The following is a 12644-nucleotide window of genomic DNA, read 5'->3' as shown; positions in this document are numbered from 1 at the left end:
CCTTTTATCATTCGCTATATTTTATTAACAAAAATTTCATTTTAAAAGCATACGTTTGCGTAAATAAGTAATGACTTCGCAAAAAAACATAAAAACCTTGTTCTGCAGTACGTTTTTACAAGCTGACTTAAAAGTAGCAAAAGAGGTCGCAAATGACACCAGGCGGAAGCACCCGTTTCAAATGTAAAGCAGACACAAAAGGTTTATTTTATACATATTAAATGTTTTTAAAACTTCATTTAAAAATCGCAGGCGACCCTTGTCAACCTTTGCTTGCTTATTTAGCTTATAAAGAGATTAAGTGATATTCATGAGTAATTTATACGAGCAAATTACGGTAAAAAGTGTGTATTGCGTTCATAAGCGTTCTTGCTTTGCATATGTGATTATATCTGTTTAATTAGCAACCCTTTTTTATTATGCTCATGTCGGTAGCCGTTTCTTAGCTTCGAAGCTTGTTATAAATAGTACTTTGAAGCGCGTGAAAGATATGTAATATGTTACAGGATGAAGAAAATCATATATTAGTGTTAGTCGGTTCCATGTTTGTTCCGTAGTAACACTGGTCACATACTTGTTGTTTTACACCAACTTGAAAGGCTTTTTTGCTGTTTCTGTTCTCCTATAACCACGGAACGCCTGTTTATATTATTCTAATCATGTCGACTATAGAATAAAACAAGCAATTGATGACATAATGTGCATACAGTAATAAACTTTATGGCTTGATTCACAATGCTTTACTCTTTTAACTGTAAAATTATAATATGAATGCGTTTGTTTAGTTATTAAACAATGCAAACAAACATTTATTTGAATAGATAGGTACTATTGAGCAAACACACGTGCATTATAGATTCAATTATTGATGCCGTTATTTATGATAGATACCAAATACGTGACTTATGAACGCATTTCAAATCAGAATAATATTGGACTTTTTAACCAAAAAATGACACCATATTTTGTAAACCTTTAGATCACATGACCGTATACTGGAACGACCTTTTATCTTTGATGTAAGCCAACGAATTAGAAGTTAAACATCACTAGATGTGGCTCAACTCGTGTAGCTGGCAAACTTCAGAAGGTAACAATTAAAAGTGTTTGAAGAGTAAACACTATCCGACGCGGCTGTTGTGTGCTCACGGGAAGTTCCTGATGTGCTGTGTAATGACAAATCTGTGTCGTGTCAAGTATCAAGCTTAGTTTATGTTTACCTTCAGATTATCAAGATTGTAATCTTATCTTTATTGGGTATTTACTTATGTTGTGTTTGGATTTATGTCAAGGTTCTTAGAAAATTGTGTATTTATTTAAAAAAATGATATACTGTCATGTTAACTTCGGATATAAACAGTAACCATGCGTGAAAAAATATCAAGTTAATGTGAAAGAAGTTAGTATACTACTTGTTTGCTTAAAGGTATAAGTAAAATTATTAAATGTAGATTCTAGACTTACGTTATGAGCGAGCTGTCTATTTTTAACAAAACTCAAAAAAGTTTCCGAAACTTAAATCGCCTGCAAGGTTAATGTTTGTAATAAACTCTTGAATAAAACATAATTTCCTGTAATATCAGTTTTTGTTGCAGAATACAATAAGAAAGTTTTCAGGTGAGCTTGATGAAATTGCTTATAATAGTCGTTACAAAGAAAGTAATTATATCTCGAAGGGAGCTTAAACTGAACATGGCCATTGTTCGTCATGATTAATAGTATGTGTTGAGGGTCCCTTTCATTAGTGTTGTGTTTCTCGCCGCTCGTAATTGAGAATACATAATACAAATAACCCCTTTCAAATAATTGTCATGTGTGAAAACGGTTAGTGTTTTCATTCCATAATTGCATGTTTTGGACGCAGAATATTTTATTCATAGGCGAGTGAAGCACACTCATGTGGAATAGTTGCTGTTTTAGCTGAAATAGAAAATAAGCATAGTTTATGATTAAAGTTGTACGTTTAACTTTGTGACATCGTTTATTCGTATGTCGGACAGACATTAACCGAATCACGACATTTTCATGTTTACAAAGTAATGTACGGTCAAATACGTTTTCGTAATTGTGTTTGATATATCGTTTTCTTTTAGTTTTATATTATTTTACGTATTTAGTTTATTTAACCTTCAGGGATTATGTAGACATTTGCAGAAAATAAGATTGTTCAGTGGAAAGTAAGATTGTACACAATTTTACTTGAATGAAAGTTAATTCCCATGCCAAAAAGTGTATCATTTTCATTCTGACGATGAAAAGTAACACCACTTATATTATGTTGTTTTTATCCTGCAGAAAAATGGTCTGCAAAATATAAAAGGGTTTCATTCAACATTAAACATTTCGCGTATAAATAAACGAGTCTGAATTTTTGCATGTTGTATCACACAATAATACGTTACCAACAAACTTTTTAAAGAATAAACTTTAGCATTCTCATAAAAGTTTTAACAAATGCCTGCAAAACGTTACTGTCTTATTGCCTCCCAGAGAGTTATTTCGCAACTTTTCAATCCTCAGCCTACTTATAACTTTTCCCATCACAATGACTCTTAAGAAGGTACAAATAACAAAATTCCCGAACAAATCCATATGAGGAGTAACGAGATCTCTTACAGAATGCGTGCGCTTACAACTTTTAAGTGAACTTACATTTGGTTTAAGTTTTCTGCCCATAAACATCTGAAACACACTTGAAAGGGGCAGCGCAATTTTGTCAGATAACTTATTTACTCGTCTATTAGCATAATCCACTTAAAAATGCCATAAGCCCGCGGAAACTACAAATTTTGGAACCAGGAACCAATCCTAAGATCTCATACTTATGCTTAATTAGAAATACATACCTATTTATGTTTATAACCATGTATGAAGTGGTTTATGTTTGTTACTACCGTGTGTCACCAACTATAATCTTGGCACAAATTAGAGATGGATGGGATAATTACACGCCTCAAACCCTTTGAGGAACTAGGCTCCATTGATGTACCATCGCTATCAATTTCTACAATGTATTCCAAATTCAAAGTAGGTACTTTAATGGCTTCATTATTTGTCAATATGTATTCGAGATTAATCTTACCTACATATAAGCTATGAATGGCATAAGGCTTTTTCCTGCTCTGTTGGTACATCTGATATAATTATGTATAAGACTTTTGCAATGTAGGATCATTTTATAATTAGAATCCGATAAATGAATGTTCATTTTAATTTAAAAATCTTAATGCGTGAAAAACTTTTACCTTACTTGCAATGAAGGTTTAATAAGAAACTGTTGGCAGTAGAAACTTTTTAAATTAAATAAAGTTGTTAGTTTTTTCGCCACTTATAGCAATGTGTTGAAGAAATTATAGATAAGTGTTATAACTTAATTAATTTGAGAAGATATGTACAAGACATAGGATCTCATTTTGTAACTATACCTAACTCAATCCGTTCGAACTAAAGATTTCCTGAAAAGTTCCGAACTTTAACTCCAATACTTTTGTGGGCTATTCGTCTAAATGCGAAGCTCCGCGGTCACCCGTTATTAACGACGAATTTTATTAGTCAGTTGCCACTACTAAACCTATGTTTTCGAGATGAGACGTCGCCTTCGGCCATCACAATAAATTAAATAGGTCGAAAAACTTATTCCGCCCCAATTGTAATTTAGTACGATCGTTAAAAGTTTTACGAGCAATCTTCGGCTTTCTCGGCAATAATCTGTTTTAGCCGTCGCCATCAAACCGTTTCGTATCCGATTGTTCGTTCATCTCCGATCAGCAAATTGACTGACGACGCCCGAATCAATTTTTCTTCCCCTTTTATTACAAAAGAAAACGATAAGCGCTAATCGATCGCATTTTTCTTGTCTGAAAAGACATTTTTCGATCCTAAACCAAGAAATGAGGGTCTTTGTTTTATGTTGTTCATTGTAAAGAAAATACTTTTAGCCTTATTTAAATGTTATATTCGGGAGGAAGGTTCTTTTGTCGAGGACTAAATCTCATCAATAGACTTTAGTATTCTTTGGAGCAGGAAACCATATTAGGAAAACGAGGTTACTGTATTTGTAGCAGCCACTTTGATGTAAGAACGTATTCAACAAATTCAGTACGAATAAGACGTTAGTTCATTATAAGGAGCTTACGTTGTGTAATAGAGTCCGCTACGGCGTCTAATTATGGTAATTAACTATTACAAATCCTCTGTCTGAGCTTCCCATTGTCCTTTTCCAAGAGTCGTTGTTTTTCTGACTGTAGAATTGATGACGGAAAAATACAACTCGTGTAAGCTGCAACTGAGAACAGACTATTGAATTAAGTTTCACGACGAACGTAATGAAAATAATGACAATAGTATTGTTTCGTTGTTTGTGTGTATTTATTTTATGTATTTTTTCACGTCACGATTCAATTGAATTTTTCATATCAAAACTCAAATGTGAATGATTTGCAGAGTATGAATATAAGATGATTGTCAATTTTCAACGGCTTTACATACTAAGTCAAATAACGTAACATATTAAAAGATGAGGCTGTAGTTATCAGATACGCGCACTCCTTATTGAATACTTGTCTTTAAAGTGTCAATAATTGCTTGTAATTAGTTTCAATAATTCGAACTGTATTTATCTGAGCCGTTGTTTAAACTGAATTAGCCAACCCCGGCTAATTCAGTCTATAGATGTCTTTTAGACCAACAATACTCCAGGTCAATAAACAATCAAAAGTCCAAAGAACTTCAAAGTTCCTCGCGCCTGTGCATTCTCATGGTAGTTTTAAACTCCGAGTATACATATATTATGGAACCACTTGGCAAATGGCCCAAAGTGTTAACTGTGAGATATACTGCCGACCTTTTAAAGTATTGGCCTTAGTTTGAGCCTTGAGAACAAAAATATTCAGTTCCCGGTAACACATTTGAAACTTCCGAATTGGTTTATCCCTCCTACTTATATGGCGACGCCGAGTGTTTTGTTCAAATTCCATGTGTTTCAATTAATTTATAAAAATACTAGACTATTAAAACACTTAAGCTAACGCTAGATAAACATAATATTGAAAGAATTTTCCTTGATAGCAAAAAATCTCTAGCAAAAATAAGTCTGTATCCAAGTTAGTATTAAAAATCCTGACATTTATTAAATACTAAGACAATAGTTGTAGGTAGAAAGACAGAAAAAAATAAACAAACCAGTGTTCTCATCCAGTTTATTTGAATTCACTTTCGAAAACTCTTCACGGTAATGTAAAATGTAGCTGTAGAAGTTAATTATATCAGGTTGCAGACGTTTTCTGAATTTAAATGGAAAGTGAACGGTGAGCTAATATCCGTTTGTGTGACTTGAAAGGTGAAGTATTGCTTCTGCGCCATGCTCCGGCTTCGAGTGTATCTTTTGGAAGTTACGTGGAAACGGTGAGTCATTTGTGCTGCACTTGGCTCATACAAACGTATGAGTTTGCATTCCTTACATGTTATATGACTCCTGGATCTCGCATCGTTAGATATGCTAGTCAATTTTTGACTGCTAGTTTTAAGTGCAGTGCAATCAAAGTGATTCATAATAATCATAATGAGTAATTAAAATAAAAGTGATGTGACGTGATTGTATGCTGAGTGCCTAGTGCGAGTTGAACAAAATTTTGCGAATGACTTCACTGTCGAGTTTAGCGAGTCAACTTCAAACGAGCCGAATGCAATATTTAAGCGAGTGTGAGTTGCCATCTCGCAAATTGCTCGCATCACGTTTCCTCACGGCGAATAGCGATGATCATTTTTGTTAGGTTGGTGTTCCGTTCGCTTGGTGGGATAAACCTACCAAATTTAGAAAGACGTAATTTTAGCATGTAATCGTATGGGACGACTGTCTTCAAAATTTTGGGGTTATTGTTTGATGTTTTGTTTATGTTTGACGCGACGCCCGAAAAGTTTTAGTTGTTTTAAATTAATTAATTTAAAATGAAGACAAGTTCTTGTCTAGCACCTGGAGTGCTAGGGAAGCTTATATATTTCTATGAGTCAGAACCTCAGTTACTTGTTCTAAATACACACTGCACATTTTTTGGGATACGTGCTTTGCTTCTCTAATTGGCCTTTGATAGGATCCAGTGGCAAAAAAGAATAAAGCGGTAAGCACCTGCAAATAAAAGAAGGAGAAAGTTTCTTCAATCATATACATACCTAGTTTTGTTTTGGAAATTGATATTGTAACTTACATGAATTGATAAATAGGTACCTTATGTTCCAAGGAAACACGTAGAGTTGATTTTAGATTTGTGCTTTGTCTCAGTTAACTGCACAAGAACTTAAAAATCTTCTTGGACAATCTATATCTATGTCTAAATTGCGTCTCCGTGAGGTGAACTAACGAATTAAAAAATGCGCAAGCCCTTGCCCCAATTCTGGCGCTTTTGTTGCGTTCATCTTGGGCCTTTGCGGCCGCAAACATCCTCCGAGCAAAGAAAAAGCGTCCTGCCATATTTTTGGTATTATTTTCACTAAATAAAAACTTAATTGTTGATATACGAATATCTCCTCACTTCACTTTCACCACAAAAATCTTCGTGAGAACTTTTTGGTTAAATTCGATCGCGTTTGTATTTATTTACTATTCGATCTGTCAAAATCTGAATCTCGCACTCGCATCACGGCAGAAATAAACCAATCCCGTGCCTGTCACGTTCACTTGAGAGTCCGAGCGATTCGATTTCGAAAATTTGTAAACTGGCACTCGCTACTTTAGGTTCCAATTTTTGACACTAGGCGGAGCTGTTTTTGTTCCATACAAATCTTAGTATACGCGCTCTCATGTGAGTCCGTAAATAAATTCACGAAAACTCGCACTAAGCACTCTGATTGAGATCTTAAGTTTGCTGCGTTTGATTCGCCGACTGTATTGTGGCGATGCGACGTACTTATTAAAATGGTGACCTAATGGGCGGTTTTCTTTTTGAGAATTAAAAAAAAAATAGTTCTACAGAAAGTGACAGATGGCATTGTAAAAAAACAGCGCCATGTAGTCATCAGCTACGAAAAGAACATAAAAAAATAAAAAGAAAATCTCTCATTCTCGCACATTTTTATTCTATTTGCTTTGTTCGATTGTTAATCGTCATATATTAACCAATACACTGCTATACAGTCATTTCGCGGAAGGCATACTTGAAGTAGATTTTGTATAAGACGAGTGTGCTGATAACGGGAAAAATACCAGAATGGTCAAATTGACTCCAGTTTTTGAGATAAACGCTTCTAACATTTTCCATAAAATGCTTCAATAAATGGGCCAAAAGATGTATTTAAAATTTATTTTTGTTGTTTACCTTTACAAAAATACACAAAAATAATAATAGTTTGGGGTACCTTTAACTAGAATAAATAAATGAAGATCATGAAAAACTTTTCCTTTGGGATTTTCTCTTATTTACTTTGTTTTGAAAGGAAAAATGCACTTTAACACAAAACAACCGATTTATAACTGATAACTTCAGGGTCTGATAGCTATAAAGTTAAGTTGTTGCAAATAAATCCCTGAAAAAATAACAAACGTAAGTGAAAACAAATCAATGAACTACAATGTTTGTAGGGTAGTTTGAAATTTTCAATTATTTCTTAGTTCCGTTTATCTCAATAACCAGAGTGAATCAAAAATAAATAAGCATGCCGCGTGAAGGTCTAATATGAGTATTAACAAAAACCATTAGCAAAATCCCTGCCGCAGATTTTTTTATTTTTTTTGTATAGCAGTGAATTGGTCAGTGGGTCGACTTAGGGGCGGCTTTTGTTTTTTCGCCGAAGTACAAACTCATTTGGGCTGCTGCTAAGCGAAGGAAATATAATTTCTAGTAAGCCAAATTGAATAATTTATCAAAAGTTTAAAAAGTATTTACAAAAATATCCTTAGCACTTTAAAAAGCCCCGTTATAACTGCTTCATAAACGCACAGTTAGGTTTCAACGTGTAGGAAGGTATCTTTATGGTGTAATATAAAAGTTTATACTTCCTGATTATAGTCGCATCTACTTATTGTTAGTGGTAGTTTGTTTGTTGAACAATAAACGTTATGGCTTGTAAACACTGCAGCCGTAAAAGCATGCGAAGGACACGCCTGCAAAGAATTACGACTTTTATCTGATACGATAAGCAGCGATAATTACAACTCACTCGAAAGCTTCAATCTTTTCACGACCTTCATTAAAAGAATGTCGAGAATGCCTAAGGATCTGTTTTTTGATTCAGTCGCAGACTAAATCCCTTAGGAAACATTAACTACAAATCAGCGTTTTCACAAAGCCCAAATAGGGTTACAACTCAAAGTAATTACAACATTTTTGAACAAAAAGAATACAGGCTATATACTTTGCGAACTCATTGTAATTCGCTCACAAAGAGAGAAGATAACCCAAGGCAATTTTCTTGTACCCTTACTAGGTGCTTGGCACACAATTTTCTCTATACATAACCCTAATAATTGTCAGTAAGATAAACATGGTAACAAGTGGGTAGGTGGAAAGTAAACTGAATTACTCGCGGGCCGGACGCATAGTCCAATTTACGAGGGGCAGCGTTACTAAAAAGTAGAATACGTTTGGCGCTCATTCCTCGCTGCAAACGACCGTTTAATGCTAATAGGAATAGTGCTTACAATGGGCTTACGTACGTACTGATTGTGGATCTGCCACTGTGCACTTTAATTTGATTCCAGCAAACTACCGGCTAGGTGTTGATGCTATTGCTCCCATTCCATCGATATCGATAACTGAGTTTTTTCTATTTATGTCTCTTTTATGATTACTTTGTACATTACAACGAGTTCTATCTATACCAATATTAAAAAGAGGGGTTTTTGTTTGTTTGAAGGCTTCAAACGACTGAACTGATTTAAGAAATTCTTTCATTGTTGAGCAAAATACGCATTCGGGAATCAGTTTCCAGTGTTTTATATTTTTGCACAATATAAGTACATGCATAGTTGACATAACTAGGCCTGCAGAACATGAACATTGACCCAAGTAAGGTTAAATGAATCAACAGTACTCGATGCATTATTCAACACAAATTACAATTATCTGGAGTAAGCTTATCCCGCTGAGGGGACTCCAGCACATTAACATTAAACCAAAAACCCAACTAAGCACTTGTTTTGTATGCATTGCGTTGTTAGTCCGTCTCATGTCCCCAGCAAAGTCTACGGAACCAAACACATCATCGCAACTATGATACATATAAGTCGGTGGTCGTAACGCCAAAAATACTCCTAATTATAATATGAAATACAACGCTCTTAATTAAGGCGATGTAGTTACGGTCGAAAATAACAATATGAACTCGTATTCTTTTCAAAACTAATTTTATTTCATTTATACAAAGGTAAAAGGTTTACAACAAACTCTACAGACTAAATGACATGTGTTTAAAACTTTTGAAGTTACATTAGAGCAAAAAACAGATAAGGTCCCCAAATGACGTCTCATTACCATTGTGGCTGAAAACAAGACAAAAGTCTGTTTCATTTCGCTTTATTGTTATGGGCAACATTGAAAAAAATAGCCTCGTTTTTATATATCAAACAATTGAAATATCAGCCCGAGGTAGCGTGTTGGTCTTTGATCACAATGGCTTTCTATTTCGTTTTAATTAAAAATAAAAATTGATTAACAAAAACCGTTGTGGTAGACTGTGGGCTGTTTTACGCGATAGGCATAAGGATAAAAACAGCTAAATGAAACACGATCCAGTTTTGCCTTACACCAGAAAAGGCGAAACGAGCACTGGACGGCCAACTCAGCCTAATTTATGTGGGCGACGCCGCTGAATAAAAATGTTACGAACCCGAAACGCTTGCGAATCGAAGTTTGCACAATGTTAATAGAACCATAGCTCACACCACTACAATTGTATTCGACTTTGTCTCGATAACATTTCACTCGTGTGAGTGTTCACATAACAGTATCTATGTTTTCATACTCGCGAAAGAAATTATACATTCTAATTTTTATACGTCGTTATCTCGGAATATTTAATATCGCGTTCTTTGCTAAATATAAGCGCTATAACTTACCGAGTTTATCTACGCTGTAACCTCTGTAGACGGAATTCATAAAGACAAAAGATGGTTCCTTTGGCGCTTAAATTTTTGGTGTATCAAATAAGAAAAGATTTTAAAACACGAATACGAAGAAGTATTTTTCTTCGTGAAATCTGTAGCTATGTGCAGTGCAGTTGTTATTAATTTATTTATAACCTACTTTACCAAGATTTTTACTAGACTTTTTGTGTTAGTTTATGAGTAGGTGGGTAACGAGGACCCTACATTCGCATTCCAAGCAGGTGATGGGAATATAGGAAACACACGTCTTCATTGGCATCGTGTACGTGAAGTACGGTAAGATTTATAAAATAAAATGGGACGTCTAAGGCGGTGTCCCACGGGACCGCTGCGAACATCTATTTCGTTAGTTTCCGCACAGTCACCGGGATGGTCGTTTGTCATTCCGCCCTTATTGAGGAGCAAATTTCAGTGACCGCCTCCTGCCTTGTGTTATCCCCGTGATATTTTCATAATCCCGCTTGAAGGACACGTCCTAAGGCTTGTTGTTGAATGTCGTTTGTTGTCCTAAACTTGTAGCTCAGGGTAATCATCGTTAGGCATAAGTGCCTAGTTGAAGACCAGACTAATATTGAAATGTGATGTAATCGAGTCACGTGCGGAATTTTCGGCCTCTTTTGGGATAAAGTTGAAATTCATAAAACTTCAAAAAAATCTTCGAGTCTTTACTGATGTAGGCACAAAAGTTTGACGAATAAAAGTAACATGAACGTTAAAACAATAAAGGAAATCGGCACAGAGAGATCGTTAAATGGCCGCTATATTAAAAACAGGGGTTGTTAAATTGCTTGTTGTTTTCCGAACGATTTGTCAAAGGAATGCAACGGAGTTCTCGATAAAGGCGTTAAGTGAAATAAATCGAGATTAAAACATACTCTGAGGCAAATCGGTGGGTGTACGACAAGGCTCCATTTTACGAAGAAGAAAAATCTCATCATATATTCACGGCACGGTTTCCCTACCAGTCTATAGAGACGGGACGATAAACAAACTACTCTATTGCACGCCCCTCCATCGATTTATCACACGTCTATGATTAAGATTTATGGCTATAATAATAACTTTTATAGATAAATTCTTTCTGTGGACTATGTGATGTCATCCACATTGAAAGGTGAGGACTTGTGCTTAGTATCGAAGTTTTCTTTAAGTTCTGAATGAAGTTCAAAAAGTATAGGTAATTTCCTTCAAGGAATGTAGTGTAGTTCCAATATTTCTACTGGTACAGATCAAGAATCAATATGCTGCAAAAAATGCATATAATTTGAACAAAAAAAAAATACAAAGTAGGCAGGCTGGAAGAAAAGCTTTTTTAAGCGTGAATTTGAACTTCAATGCAGTTCAAAAGAAAAAGGGGAGTAGGGAAAAACAGTTAGTGGCAATAAGCACATACATAAAAAAATGGACAAAGCAGGGTGAATCTATCTTACCTCGAGTTTCAGGCCACGGATCGAGGCGACGATCTCACATGTATACGTACAGCCATCTTATTATTAAAGCTATTTCTTCACGCACTGTCGTCACCGTTTGTTTCCTGACCTCATTTTAGGGATTCTACTTACCAACCTTCATATTCTACTCACGATATTTTCAAACGCTGAGCTGGTAATACGTGACAGAGTCAACTGTTATTATCCCCCTGACATATTTGTATCAAAAGGCTCCTCAGAATATTTTATTTAAATATCATCTTGAAATCTCATGTGAAGAGATGAAATATTTCAAGAATTAAAAGTAATAAAATACTCTTTGTGGAAAATATAAAGTCGAGGACTGAAGTAAAAGCATTTATATATTATATGGAGAATTTTTGGATTCAGTAAATTCTTCTTGCGTAAGTAAGAACGAAAATACCTACGAGTGAGTAGTGCTGCGAGTGAAACGGGGGTAATTACAAGCATCAACGATTGTTGTTACATGCAATCAATATTCATTTGCAATATTAGTATTTTCCGAACTATTCGTTCAAAACTCAGAATGTATCTTTATATGAGTCGAACAATGTAACGCCTTGTGTAACACTACATGTTACCTCTGTGTGACTTATTTTTATATTTTTGAGAATGGAAAATACCTAGGTGTTATCGGCCTCAGTATTTAAATGGCATATTTATGATAGGTTATTGCCAAAAATAGACGCCTCTTACGTTTAAAAATAAATACAATATTTATGAGTGGGTATACAAATGTAGCTAAAAATATATTCTATTTCGTTTCTGCAAATGGCCCTGAAAGTAGTGGGCACGTTATTATAACCGTTTTACAGCTTATTTATAGAAATAATGAATAGTGAATAAGTAAAAAGGGTTTCATTTATTCAAGCACATGAGCCAAGCATAAGTGTTTACAGAAAACTTTTCCGTGAATACAAACCCAAAAGATTTTTCCAATTTGGCGAGAAAGGCCCGAACGCTGGAGAGGTCACAAAGCGAATAGTAAAAATACATTCCCTATACGTGACCGTAAGTTTTGCTACCCGCGGGAGGACACGAGAGGACGCCGAACATGACATATAAACGAAAATGCTATTTGAAGCTAGAAAAATGTA

Source organism: Helicoverpa armigera, chromosome 17, assembly GCF_030705265.1.
Source record: "Helicoverpa armigera isolate CAAS_96S chromosome 17, ASM3070526v1, whole genome shotgun sequence".
Lineage (NCBI taxonomy): Eukaryota > Metazoa > Arthropoda > Insecta > Lepidoptera > Noctuidae > Helicoverpa > Helicoverpa armigera.
This window is presented reverse-complemented; position numbering follows the sequence as displayed.